Raw genomic sequence first — 14,020 nt, forward strand, 5'->3', positions numbered from 1 at the left:
TCAAAGGATTCAGACTTGTGTCTCATTAGGTACACGTAACCATATCGTGAAAAATCATCTGTAAAGGTGATGAATTACACGTGTTGATTTCGTGTCCTAACACTCAGGGGACCATATACATCAGTATGTATTAGGTCAAGTGTGCCTACACATCTTTCAGGCTTACCGTCAAATGGCCGCTTAGTCATCTTACCTTGAAGGCAAGGCTCACAAGTGTGTTGTTTGTTGGAAAAGCAACAGACAGGGGTCCACGGCAGACCCCACAACCGAAGCCGAATACATTGTCCCAAGTGAAGCTGCTGAAAGAATGGTAGGATCCATCGTATGGATGCTAAAAATGTTGCGGAATGGGTGGGCGAATTTCAAAAATTTTTCTACCTTCTTCAAATTAGGAATCACATTCCCTAAATTTAGAATACAATATTCAAGGATCTTACTTGAACCATAATCAAACCAGATCTTAACCAAAAGACAAGGGAGGAATTATACCTGATCCAGAGAAGTAGTATCTCCCAAAGTTGCTGTTCACGCCCAAAGAGGACACCAAGATTCGCTCCTAATGAAGATGACATAGCACTATGTGGAATGGAACCAGCAGAGTGCATCCTACACACTGAATCCTTTGCAAGAATCCACTGGAAACTTTGAGCACCAAATCTTTTCATTTCTTTATGCAAAACTGATATCAAGAACTGATTTCTTGATTTCTTTCCTTCTAAGATCCAATCTTTTTAGAGAATGATGGTGGCTGGAGGAGAATTCCTGAGATGAAGATGGTGAATATTGCTTCTCTTCTCTCTGGAGAGTTATGAGATCCTATCTCAATTTGCTGCAAGTTTTCTTGCACCAAAACCCTAGGTTCGAATATTGTTGATATTCTCTTATGGTTTCTCCTCTTTTCTTCTTGATTAAGAAAACTCCTAATGAGGAGTTATCCCAATCCAAATCAGTATCTGGATAGGGGATGATCTTAATCCTATCTGCAGATTAGGTTAGTTTACTCCTGATCTTATCAGAAGGTTACCAGATTCAAATTTGATTTGAATTTGGTCTCCTAGAGTGGATTAGGTTAAAGGCCCAATCCTTTTGCTAAGTTTAATCCCAGATCTGCCCCATAAGTGGGTGATCATATCTGCCCAGTTTGAAATGGGCTTTTGGCCCATTAAGTGTTCAGTACTTAACTAGTTTCCAATCTGCTGCCCAGTTGGGCTTCTTTGTATGGCATGGGACCCAAGCATTGATCTACACACCAGCCACATGGGTTCGGCCCAGCCTTCATTACAAGACCTAGTCGAATTCACTGAGAAGCCCAGTGAACCCCTGAGCCCTTCACATGGACCCTATGGGCCCAACACTTACATTAAGTGGTCTCTGGGCCAAGCCATCTTTTAAAAACCCAGGGACTATGGGTAGGTGCAAGATTAGCCCATCAGGTATTATCCTAAATGGCTTTACACTTAACCTCTCAGCCAATAATGATCAAGCACTGCCCGACAAGAGAGGACCTCTCCCTCGGTTGCAAGGAACAGTGCTGCACTCTCCATTCACATGGATCTTGGGAATTAAAACCATTTGCAAACATTTTAAAAATGTACGATATATATATATATATATATATATATATATATATATATATATATATATATATATATATGTATATATATTATATATAAATTTTGCAAAACAAAATTCCAACAATTAAAATCAACTGCCGGCAGTTTGGTTTCCATCAGAGAGAGTGCATTACCGATCATTACCTTTGTTCAACAAAGGGGCTGGTCCTGTCACTATGATCATCCACTTAGATGAATTCTTAGACTGCCCCAACATGCCCAGGTTTTGACTCCTGCTAAGGATCTCACTGATTGGCATATCAAAGACAGCCCGATCTGGCACCTAGTGAAGTATCATAATTGAATCTAGGGGACAGGTGTAACTTTTCAGTTTTGCCCATCTGTCTCCAAGGTCCAGGGTAATACTAGAAATCTGGTTTGGTTCAAGGATTCGAGTAATCCCATACTGCATATGCCTTGGGTCTTACCCTGGTGGCCGAGACAGGCCATCCCAACACTTGGTGGCACACTAGTATCAGCCTTGGCAGGATAAATCTCCCCAGACTTATCCAATGGCTGTGAACATTTAAAACTAACACGAGTCTCGATAAGTGTCCAGTTTTAGGGTCTTACACAGAATTATACCAAACAACATGAATCAAACATGCATTTTATTTATTTACACTAAATATCAAAAGTACATCAAATCAGATTGAAGCTAAGGGCTTATAAAATTGTCCAATAGCTGCCAAAGAAGCCGTGTGGATGAAGAAGTTCGTTCACGAATTGGTAGTAGTTCCATCCAGCACATCACCCAGCCCATTGTTGTGTGACAACAATGGAGCGATTGCTCAGGCTAAAGAGCCACGAGCCCACTCAAAGTCAAAGCACATCTAGAGTAAGTACCACATACTACGGGGGATTGTTGGTAGAGGGGACGTCCTGATTCATAAGGTAGCGTCAACGGAGAATGTAGCAGACCCATTGACTAAGTCAATCACACAAAAAGTGTTTGAGAAACATGTGGAAAGTATGGGACTCTGGCTAAAACCAAATTGGACCTAAGTGCAAGTGGGAGCTGTTAGACAGTTGTATGCCCTTAGCTCGAATCAGAATGATGTACATTATGAATTTACTATAAATGAATAAAGTACATATTTGATTCATGTTCCTGCGGTTTGTTTTTGTGTGATACCCTTAAACTAGACACTTATGAGACTCGTGTTAGTTTAGAATGTTCACAGCCATTGGATAAGTCTGGGGAGATTTATCCTGCCAAGGCTAACACTAGTGTCTTGCCAAATGTTGGGGTGGCCTGTCTCAGCCGCCAGGGTGAGACCCAAGGCACATGTAGTGCAGGATTAATTGAATCTTTGAACCGGACCAGATTTCCAGTATTGCCCTGGACCTTGGAGATTGATGGGAAAAACTAGAAAGTTACACCTGACCCCTAGACTCGATTATGATACTACACTAGGTGTCGGATTGGGGTGTCTTTGATATGCCAATCAGTGAGATCCTTAGCGGGGGTCAAAACCTAGGTATGTTGGGACAGTCTGAGAATTCATCTGAGTGGGTGATCATAGTGACAGGATCAGCCCCTTTGTCGGACAAAGGTAATGATCGGGTGTGCACTCTCTCTGATGGAAACCAAGACTACCGGTAGCCGATTTTAATCATTGAGATTTGTTTTGCAAAATATATTTTATATGAGATATAAAAGTATATATATTACGGTTTCTAATTGTTTGCAAAAGGTTTTAATTCCTGGGATCCATGTGAGCAGAGACTGTAACACAGTTCCTTGCAACCGAGGGAGAGGTTCTCTCTTGTCGGGCAATGTTTGATCATTATGGGCTGAGAGGTTAAGTGTAAGACCATTGAGGGTAATACCTGATGGGCTAATCTTGCATCTGCCCACAGTCCCTGGGTGTTACAAGGTGGCTTGGCCCAGGGACCACTTAGAGTAAGTGTTGGGCCTATAAAGCCCATATGATGGGTTTCAAGCCTTGTAACAAAGGTTGTGCTAAACCCATGTGGCTGATGTGTAGATCAATGTTTGGATCCCACAACATACAAGGAAGCCCAACTGGGCAACAGTTTGGAAGGCTAAGTGAGCACATAACCTTATTGGGCCTAAAGCTCATTTCGAATTGGGCTGATTTGATCAGTTAAATAAGGGGCAAATTCTGAGATTGGATTAGTAGATAGGATTGGGCCTTAACCCTATCCACTCAGAGAGTTCAGATCTAAACGTGATTCAGATCTGGAAACCTCCTAATGAGATTTGGAGAAGGCTAATCTAATCTGTAGATAAGATAAGGGTTTACCCTTATTACTTAAAGGGAATTCTGATCCAAATATGATTTGGATCAGAAACTCCTAATGGGATTAGGAGTTGATCCCTTTAAGGTTATAAAAGGAGGAGGGGGCGGCAGCCTTTTGACAGGCTTCAGAGCCTGTCTTCAGAGCTGAAATCACAAAAGAGAGAATTCAGCATTATTGCGCTAAATCTCTCTTGCCGCCTCCTTCCTGCCGCCACCATGTCTGCTAGTCTGATCTCCTGTTCTCAATGGGAGTGATCAAGATCAGGTCTCGATATCAGTTTCTTGTGGAAGAACTAATTAGAGGAAGTGCTCACGTGCCATCCAGCTGATTCTTGCAAAGGATCTGATTCTTGTGAAGAACACTGTTGATTCTGCTCCATCCTGCACTGTGCCATCTTCAGTGGGAGTAGTCTTTGGTTCCTTCCCTGGGCGTGAACACCTCCATTGGGAGATATTGTTTCTCCATTTCAGGTATATCCCTCTCCTACTATTTTTGTTCAAATCTAGTTCGGTTCTTGGTTCAAGATTGATCCTTGAAAAATATGATTTTTTTAAAATAGGGAATACGATTCCCAGTAGGATGGAGAGAAATTTTTGAAATTCGCCCATTCTATTCTGCAAGATTTGGGCGTCCATTCGATGGATATCTCATCCCTTTAGATTTTTCTATCCAATTTTTAAATTATGGTTTAGGGTGAACCGCACATGAAGGGTGGTGATTTTTGGGCCAAGGAAGGGTAATGAAATCCCCACCTTATCTTATTTAAGTTGGATTGCCCTTAAATGGATTAACGAAAAAGAAAAAAAAATAAAGAAAATGCCACTAATTACAATGCATGAACAATTATTTCTAATATTCAATTCAGTAATTAAACATAAAATAATAAAACAAACTAATTAAGAAAAAGGAACAATTAAAATAATAAAAAGAAAACCTAACACATTCACAACTAACAATGATAATTTCAGTAATTAAGTAAACCTATATGATGCATCCTCTAGAATATCACACCCTAAATGTTGGAATGCAAATGCAAAACTTTTAGAATATTAATTTTTTTATTTTTACTTTTTTATTATTTTTTGAAATTCGAGATTTGAAATTGAAATTTTGAAATTGAAATTGAAATTTAAATTGAAATTCATATTTGAAATAAAATTTAAATTTAAATTCAAATTTGTAATTTAAACTCAAATTCGAAAATTTGAACAATTTTCTATTTAACAATTAATTATTCAATTAAATAACTAAAAAAAGGAAATTAAATAAAGCAACAAATAATTATTGCAAACAGAAAATAAAAAAAAAGAATTATGCTAAAAAGAATTAACAACTACCAAAAATAAATTCTAACAAGGGAGAAAAAATAGCTACTCAAAAGGTGAAATTGAAAATTAAATAAAAAAAGAGATTATGTGGCAATAAAAAAATTAAATAAACAATTTTTTATCTAAAATTAAAAAAACAAACCTATTGAAACAGAAATTAGAACAAGAAATTAAAATCAAGAAGAAAATAGATCTAGAAACAAAACGAAAGAAAAATAATACTAAAAAAAATAAAACGGATCTAGAAAAAATTTAATTAAAATTTTGAAAATCACTATTCTACCAAAAAAGAGTTACAAAAAATCAACAATAAAAATGGGATGACTACACCTGAAATGCAATCCAATTAATCTTCTCTTCTCTTCTCTTCTCTCCCGCAGTCCCACAATGCTCTAGTACCCCACCTTTTGCTATTTCGTCATGCAAAATCAAAGAGAAGTAAGAATTAAAATGAGATAACGAATCAAGTAATAAAACAAAAATAAAAAAAATAATGAAACAAATCCAAATAAAGCAAATAGAAATTTTTCTCCGTTACTTCCCCGGTAACGGTGCCAAAAACTTGGTGTGTCTGAAAGCGTATCATTAACCACTTCAGAACACCAATTTTAATATTTGTAAGTTTCTCTGTTTCTCATAACAATTACAAACATAGTAAATGGTGAGAATGGGTCGTATCCATAGGGAAGCGAGGCTAAAATCGTTATTTACTTAAATTCAGGAAAGATAACACAATTGAGAGTTGCAGAAACACAGAATTTAATTAATTAAACTAAAATTCATTAAAATAAAATTTGAACAATGTCGGAAGTGAAAAGTGCAGAAAAATAAATAAATAACAGAAATAAATAAACAAAAGGAACAAAATAAAAAGTCTGTAATCCGATCATAGGTAGTAGTCTCTGGATCTCTCCTTTTACCCTTGAACTTCTCAAGCTAGGCCTTCCATCTTACCTGACCAAATTCTAGATATGTAGAAAAGAAAACAATCAAACTAAATGAAAGTAAATTGCAGAAAGGAAAAAAACAGAACTAGAAATGAAAGAACAAAAAATAAATCTAAGACTAATGGTTGGGACCCGAATCCAGATGTGGTAGTAGTAGCTTAGGCGAACTGCAAGCAGGAACCCCTCCTCTTGCCTGGGCGTCCTCCTCTTCCTCTACCCTTGAACTTTTCAAGATTGGCCTTTTGTCTTACTTGGGGACAGAATCCAACCCCTTCTTAGGAGCCCTTGGGTCATTTTTATAGAGAATGGTGGATACAACTAGGATTAGAGAGAAAGAGGGGGCGGAAACTGGGTTTTAGAAAAGATATGGGTGCCCTAGGGTTTTTAATGAAGGGTTAGAATGGTTCTGGGTTGACCCTAAGGCTGAAAAGAGAAGGAGAGGGCACCCAATATTATGTAGGGCTGAGATTTGGGCACCTAGAAATGGAGGGTGGAGATTAAGGCGCCCAGGGTTGAAAGGTGGAGATTAAAAGGAGTGGGTGGCGCCCTAGAGTGGATGGCTGAGATAGAGAATGGAATGGAAGGCTGAGATCTAATGGCTAGGGGCTGAATGGTGAGGATTAGGAGTTAGGTGGCGCCCTAGGGTTAAAAAGCTAAAAAGAGAGTGCCCTAAAATGAATGGTGGAGATTAGAAGGGATGGAAGGTGGAGATTGAACAGCTAGGGGCGGCTAGGGTTTGATAAGGATGAAAAGAATGAGTTAGAAGGTGCCCTAGGGTTTGCTAGTGAGAGAGGAGCATGATAATTATTTGGATTACCTCTCTCCTCCAGGATCTTGGTGTCACTTTCTCCGATGCTCCTACTATTTGGTGTGATAATATTGGGGCTACCTATCTTGCTGCCAACCTCATTTTTTGTGCTCACACTTGGCATGTCGAAGTTGACTTCGACTTTCTTTGGGACCTCATTCTTGCACATCATCTATGTGTTCGATTTATTTCCTTTGGAGATCAGATTGTTGACATACTCACCAAACCTCTTGCAGGTAATCGGTTTTGTTCATTATGAGACAAGCTCCATGTACTTGATGAGCATGGCTCTTGAGGGGGCGTATTGGAGATACACCTCCACGTGTATCTCCTTGTTTGATTAGATATCTATCCTTAGGATAACAATTATCCTTTGATACTTAGGATGGTTGTTATCCTAATGAGATGTACTCTCTTGGTTCTTATCTCTGTAAAACTCTATCAAAGATGGAGTTCTCTTTTTTGTAAACCTCCTCTCTATAAAAAGATAAGGGCCGATGCCTTTCTCATCATGCCTAACTATTCTTTCAAGATCGTCGACTCTATCTATGAGTGGCTTTTCACATGTGTCTACGGAGATCCTAGAAGAGGAGGGGAAATGTTACACGAAATTGCTAAAAATTTTGATGTGGCATGGGGGACTTTAATGCTATTTCTTGTAGCAAAGAAAAAAGCAGGGGGCCATGGCGGAAGTCCAAAATTTGTGTTAGCTTATTGACCTTGGCTTCTCTGGGTGAAGGTTTACTTGGACCAATGGGCGCCATGGCCTTGCAAATATTACTGAGAAGTTGGATTGATCGAGCGTTAGAAAATGCTGAATGGAGAAAGTTGTTCCCTCAGGCTCAGGCTCTGGTCTTTCACTTGCCAGCTATTCAATTAGATCACTACCCTCTGTTGCTGAATAGCGAAGGTGATTTCCATCCTAGGAAACATCAGTTCAAATTTGAAGCCATGTGGCTTTGTGTTATAGCAGTTGTAAACAAGGTTCAAAGTATCGATGCGATATGCCTGATATGGGGCGTATCGTATCATATCTTTTAGAATAAGATACGAGATACGATAGGAATTCATAAATGTCGTATCTTTTCGCTCATATCGGTACCGTATCGACACGATACGGGGCCGTATCATGCATTCCGGTGCTGTTTTGGTTGATAGCACCCGATACGATGGCGTATCGATCGATACAGTGCTAAAATGATACGGGCGGCACATTAATTTTTTGAACTCACGAAAGAAGGCTTCTTTCTCTCGAAAAAAGCCTTCTATCCCTCCTAAACCACTCCAAACCTCTCGCATACTTGTTTAAACTATTAGATCTGCAAAAAAAAAAGCAACAACAAAAATACATCAACCTTGAAGCTTTTGGAAGATTTTTGAAGTTTTGGAAAATATTGCGAAAATAGGTGAATTTTTTCAAAATTTTTCATCTAATCTCTCTGATTTATTGTCTCTTTCTTGTTTGAATGCTTGGAAATTCTCTAAACCTACCTGATCTACATTTACCATGTAAAAAATCACATTTTTTATTATATGTGTAAATCTATGGATTTTTATGAAGAAATATGGAAAAATAAAAATAAAGAAAAGAATTTAAAGAAAAAATTGTTTGTTTTTTATTTGAATGTAAACACTTAATATGTTAGAAACGTATGGCTGATCTACCATATCCATGTAAGATTTAAAATTTTCTATATAATTTGTTTTTTTATTTTTTTGTAATTTTCGGAAATAAAAATTAAATATTAATTAATTATTTTTTATTATGATTTGTTCATAAACACTGAATATATTGTAAATTTATGGCTGATCTATCATATCCATAGATCATTGGGCATTTTGGTATTTATTCTTTAAATATAGTATTTTTTATTTTTTATAATTTTTAGATTTAAAAATAAATATTAATTAATTATTTTTACTTTTATTTGTCAATAAACACTGAATATATGGCTCATCTATCATATCCATAGATTATTTGACATTTATCATTCAAATATGATTTTTTTGTAATTTTCAGAATTAAAAATACATATTAATTAACTATTTTTTAATATGATTTGTCCATAAACACTGAACATATTCTTAATATATGGCTGATCTATCATATCTATAGATTATTTGACACTTATCATTCAAATATGATTTTTTTGAATATTTTTTGTAATTTTTAGGATTAAAAATAAATATTAATTAATTATTTTTTAACATGATTTGTCCATAAACACTGAATATATTCTTAATATATGGCTAATCTTTCATATAAATAGATTATTTGACATTTATCATTCAAATATGATGTTTTTGAATTTTTTTATAATTTTCAAAATTAAAAATAAATAATATTTAATTATATTTTGTTATGATATACATATAGCCTTAAGGACTGAATATATTCTTAATATATGGTGGATTTATCATATTCATTAATCATTTGGAATTTATCATTCAAATATGATTTTTTTGAATTTTCTTTTGTAATTTTTAGAAATAAAAATAAATAATAATTAATTATATTTTGTTATGATATGGCCCTAAGGATTGAATATATTCTTAATATATGGCTGATCTATCAGTTTTAAAATTAAAAATGAATATTAATTATTTATCTTTTATTGTAATTTTTTCGTAAACATTGAATATATTCTTAATATATGGATAATTTAACATTTCCATAGATCATTTGTTTTTTTATTTAAATTTGAATAATAATTTGGAAATGTGGATCGTGAATAAATATAACATTTATATTGAATAAAGTGTTCTCTACCGAGTATTTGATATGGTACCTAAAAGGGAAGAAGAACCAGATATTGGATGGAGATATGGTACTAAAGTAAATAATAATAGACTCCATACCAAATGTATATTTTGTGGGTAGATTATGAAAGGCGGTAGTGTAACACGTCTTAAACATCACTTGGCTAGGAGGGATGATGGGGATGAGGAAGAAGAAGAAGATGATGATGATGATGAAGAAAGGTCCGAATATGTTAACATTGATGATGATGATACAGAGCAAAGGGCATTCAATATGGGTAGACATGCATCACGAGCTTCTCAATGGGAACAAGAACAATTACAAAGATTCCATAGCATTAGGCCCCAATTTAGAGAATCACAACACTAAGAGGGGGAGTTTTCACAACTACAATTATCTAAAAGCAAGAATAGTATCTTTCGAGCAAAGAGTTGGAAAGAAGAATTTAACATATTTAACCCCTCTAAGTCCAAAAAATCCTCAAAAAGTGACACTCCTAATATAGAAGAGTTTGACAGATTTTTGTATAGAGACAGAAATGCTGGGCAAAAAAAAAAAAAACGAGTGTTATGACCATGGATCTATAAATGATGTTAGAAGAGCTGTTTCAAATTTTTTTTTATACAATCATATCCCTGCAAATGCAGCAACCTCTCCATATTATAAAATCATGATAGATGAAATTGCAAAAGCAGGAAAAGGTGTACGGGAGCCTACACCTTGTGAAATTATGGGGAGGTTCTTAGATGAGGAAGTTGAAGAGTTGAAAAGCCATTTCAAAACATTCTTCCAAAAAGCTAAAATATATGGGCTCACTATTATGTGTGATGGTTGGACAGGACTAACTAGATTGTCGATCATCAATTTTATGGTGTATTGTAATGGGCAAACAATGTTTCATAAATCTATTAATGCATCTAGTGATCAACATAATGCATGGTATTTGTTTAATTTGATGAATGTAGTGGTTGATGAAGTTGGTGCAGAAAATGTTGTACAAGTTGTGACTGATAATGAAAGTGCTTATAAAGCAGCTAACAAAATGTTAAAACAAAAAAGAAAGCACTTGTATTGGACATCGTATGCAGCTCATTGCCTTGATTTAATGTTAGAAGACATTGCTAAACTTTCTATGGTGTCTAGAGTGATTGAAAGGGAAAAAAATTACCAATTTCATTTATAATTACTCAATTATTCTCAACTTGATGAGGAGCTTTACAAATAATAGTGAGTTAATACGTCCAAGGCCAACTCTCTTTGCTACTCATTATATTGCTCTTGAAAGTCTAAATTCTCAAAGTATAGTATTGAAATGTATGATTGGCGCAGATGAATGGAAAATCACTACCACAAGAAAGAACAAAAAGGGTAGAAGAAGTTAAGAAAATTATCAATGACAACAACTTTTGGAAATTAGTTCAACAATATGCTTTGATGATTGAGCCCCTTGTAAAACTGTTTCGAATTGTTGATGGTGAAAAAAGAGCAACAATGGGAATTGTATATGAGGCAATGCGCAGAGTGAAGAAAATGATTGAAGATAAATTTTCAAATTCAAATAAACATATTCTGGACATTATAAACAAGAGATGGAATGCATAGCTCGTTCACCATTTGCATAAAGCAGGTATTTTTTACTCTACTTAATTATATAATTAATTTCTAATATTTTATATTGTTATGCTAAATGTTAAATGAGTTTTTAAGATGTCAATTAACTATTATTTTTTTCTTAAATTTTAGCATATTGTTTAAATCCAGATTTTCAATATGATCATGATCTTATTGTGAATGAGGATTTATTGTCATCTTTGAAAAAAGTCATTACAAGGCTAGAGCCAGATGAAACCAGAGCTGTCATTGCCTTACAAGAGGTAAAGTGTAATTGTGTAAGTTGATATATTATATAATAAATATATTTTGATAATATGATATTAATATTTGTTATTTTCAATTTAGGCAAAAAATATTCCGTGAAGCATTAAGTGACTTTGCAGATCCTATGGCCGTTAAAGCAAGAACAAGCATTTGTGATATTTTTTGACCTTTTTGTTTGAAATGCTTAGATGGTTTTGCTGGATTTTTGTTTAATCTAATCATCATGCTTTGTCTTTTTATTTGCACTTAAATTGCTAGGGACTAGCAATAAGCTGGTTGGGGATTGTGATGGAAGCATGAAAATGTTTATCTAAAGTGTACTCAACAATTGACATTTGTAAAATAAAGAGTTTAAAAGTAATATTTTTTCATAATAATTTTATAAATGTCAATTTTATTATTTGTGCAATTTTTATGCTGAAATAATTAATAATTGAATGGAGGAAAGCCCAAACATAGGTCCAAGAAACCCAAACCCAAGTTCCATGCCCCAAGTATGAGTGCTGATTCGTTTCCCGTTTTACTCTAAATAGAGTCCAGTATTTTGGGCATATCTTTCTTTACATATGTCGAAATTCGGTGATTCTTAAAGCTATGGACAGCTAAGAGATAGAGACACAATTAATATGTTGATAGTTTTCTCTAAATCAATCTCTAGGCGAAAATTGGAGGATAAGACGCAGATCCGGACTGAGTAGATTTAGGAGCCTGGTAGTACAATAAAAATGAAAAATCTTACCAAAAAGGGGTACGACTTTCAAAGGTTATTTGTCATTATTTTCTCACTATTTCATAGAGGAGAAGAGGGGAGAATGACATCCAAGTGCGGCTAAAGCTTCAACAAGGCTAGGGAAGATCTTGATCGATGAGCATTGTATTGCACTAATTTTGATGAAATTGTCTTGCAAGGTGATTTGAATTTAATTGTGAAAATTTAAATAGGAGTTGGATTTAATTGATCAAGATAATCATAGAGGAAGGACCATGCAGCAATGATGCTCCTTGATGTAGCCATGAAGGAGAGAATCCATTGAAATCGGATTTGATATGTATGCACAAAAATCGGGAAATTTCCTATTTTGATATAGTTCCTGTATATTGGGCATAACTTTCTGCCTATTACTTGGATTGAGGTGATTCAAACGGATAATTAAATCTAAGAGATAGGACTACAACACTTATGTTTATCACTCACCCTAATTCTACCGCAACCAAGTGAAATTCGAGCTATAAGTTGTGGGTCTGACAGTTAGCAGTGCAGAAGAGATAGGAATTCAATTAAGATAAAGACTAAGAGACCTAATTTGTGTTGAATGAGGAGTCTGCATTGAGAAACAATTGAGGGGAGACTATACTATAAAAATGACCATAGACTCAAAGCAAGGGGGCACATCCTTAAAGAAAATTCCGCAAAGAAGAAGAGAGGAAGCACTCTCAGCACATTAGAGAAGGAGAGGAATTAAGTAGTTCAACACGTCAGAGAAGGAGAGGAAGAATCTGAATCCAAGAGGAAGGAAGGCTTAGTTGCTGCACTTGTCTTTAACCTTCAAAGGCTAAAGTTTTCTTGTTATTCTATTCATTCTTTGATGTGCTTTTGTTGTGTTTCTCCTCTAATTTTCTTGAGTATGTTGGATTTAATGATGTCTAGCTAAATTCTCTTAGCTAGGGTTTAGATGGATTTTGATCTTAAGGTTATATAGTTTTTTGTTTAATTCAATTCAAGACCTTTATTATTTGGATGAGGAATTTTTATGGTTGTACTTAATGCTTTAAAATAATTGGCCAATCTTTTAATGATTTGATGATTCATGCATGACCGACCAAAGGATTGTTATGAATTAGATCCCTAGGCAATAAAAATCGCATGATAGACTATAATATCGAAAGATGATTAGCTCATGTATGGGAATCAAGGAAGCTTAGTGAATCAATTCCCCTTCTACGATTAGAGGTTTCCAAATAACTTAATGCTTATTTTTCCTTTTGACAACCACTTAGAAATTTGATGGTAGAATTGGATTAATAAAGGATTAATATGACTTGAGAAAACTTATTAATTAATTTAGGGAAATCCACCATCACATGCAAATAACTTTAATATACCTTAAGGTAATTTTGGTCTTGAGTTGGATTAAATAGGTAATTATATAACATTGATTTAATGAAATCTAAACCCTAACTACATTCATTTGTCAATTCAATTTTTATTAAGTTCTTAGATTTTATTTAATTCTTCTTAATTTTTATTCATTTAATTGATTCACAAGCTCAACTTAGGTTAGTTTAAAATTGATTTGGTACTATGATCTAGTTTGTCGGATCGACACTTTTCTCATCATTATATGCACATTTGACTAAGGTACACTTGCCTAAATTAACTATGCATAAATCACACAACAAAAGGAAAAGAAAATATT

This window comes from Nelumbo lutea, chromosome 1 (assembly GCF_056320005.1).
Source record: "Nelumbo lutea isolate HS-2025 chromosome 1, American lotus-T2T, whole genome shotgun sequence".
Classification (NCBI taxonomy): Eukaryota; Viridiplantae; Streptophyta; class Magnoliopsida; order Proteales; family Nelumbonaceae; genus Nelumbo; species Nelumbo lutea.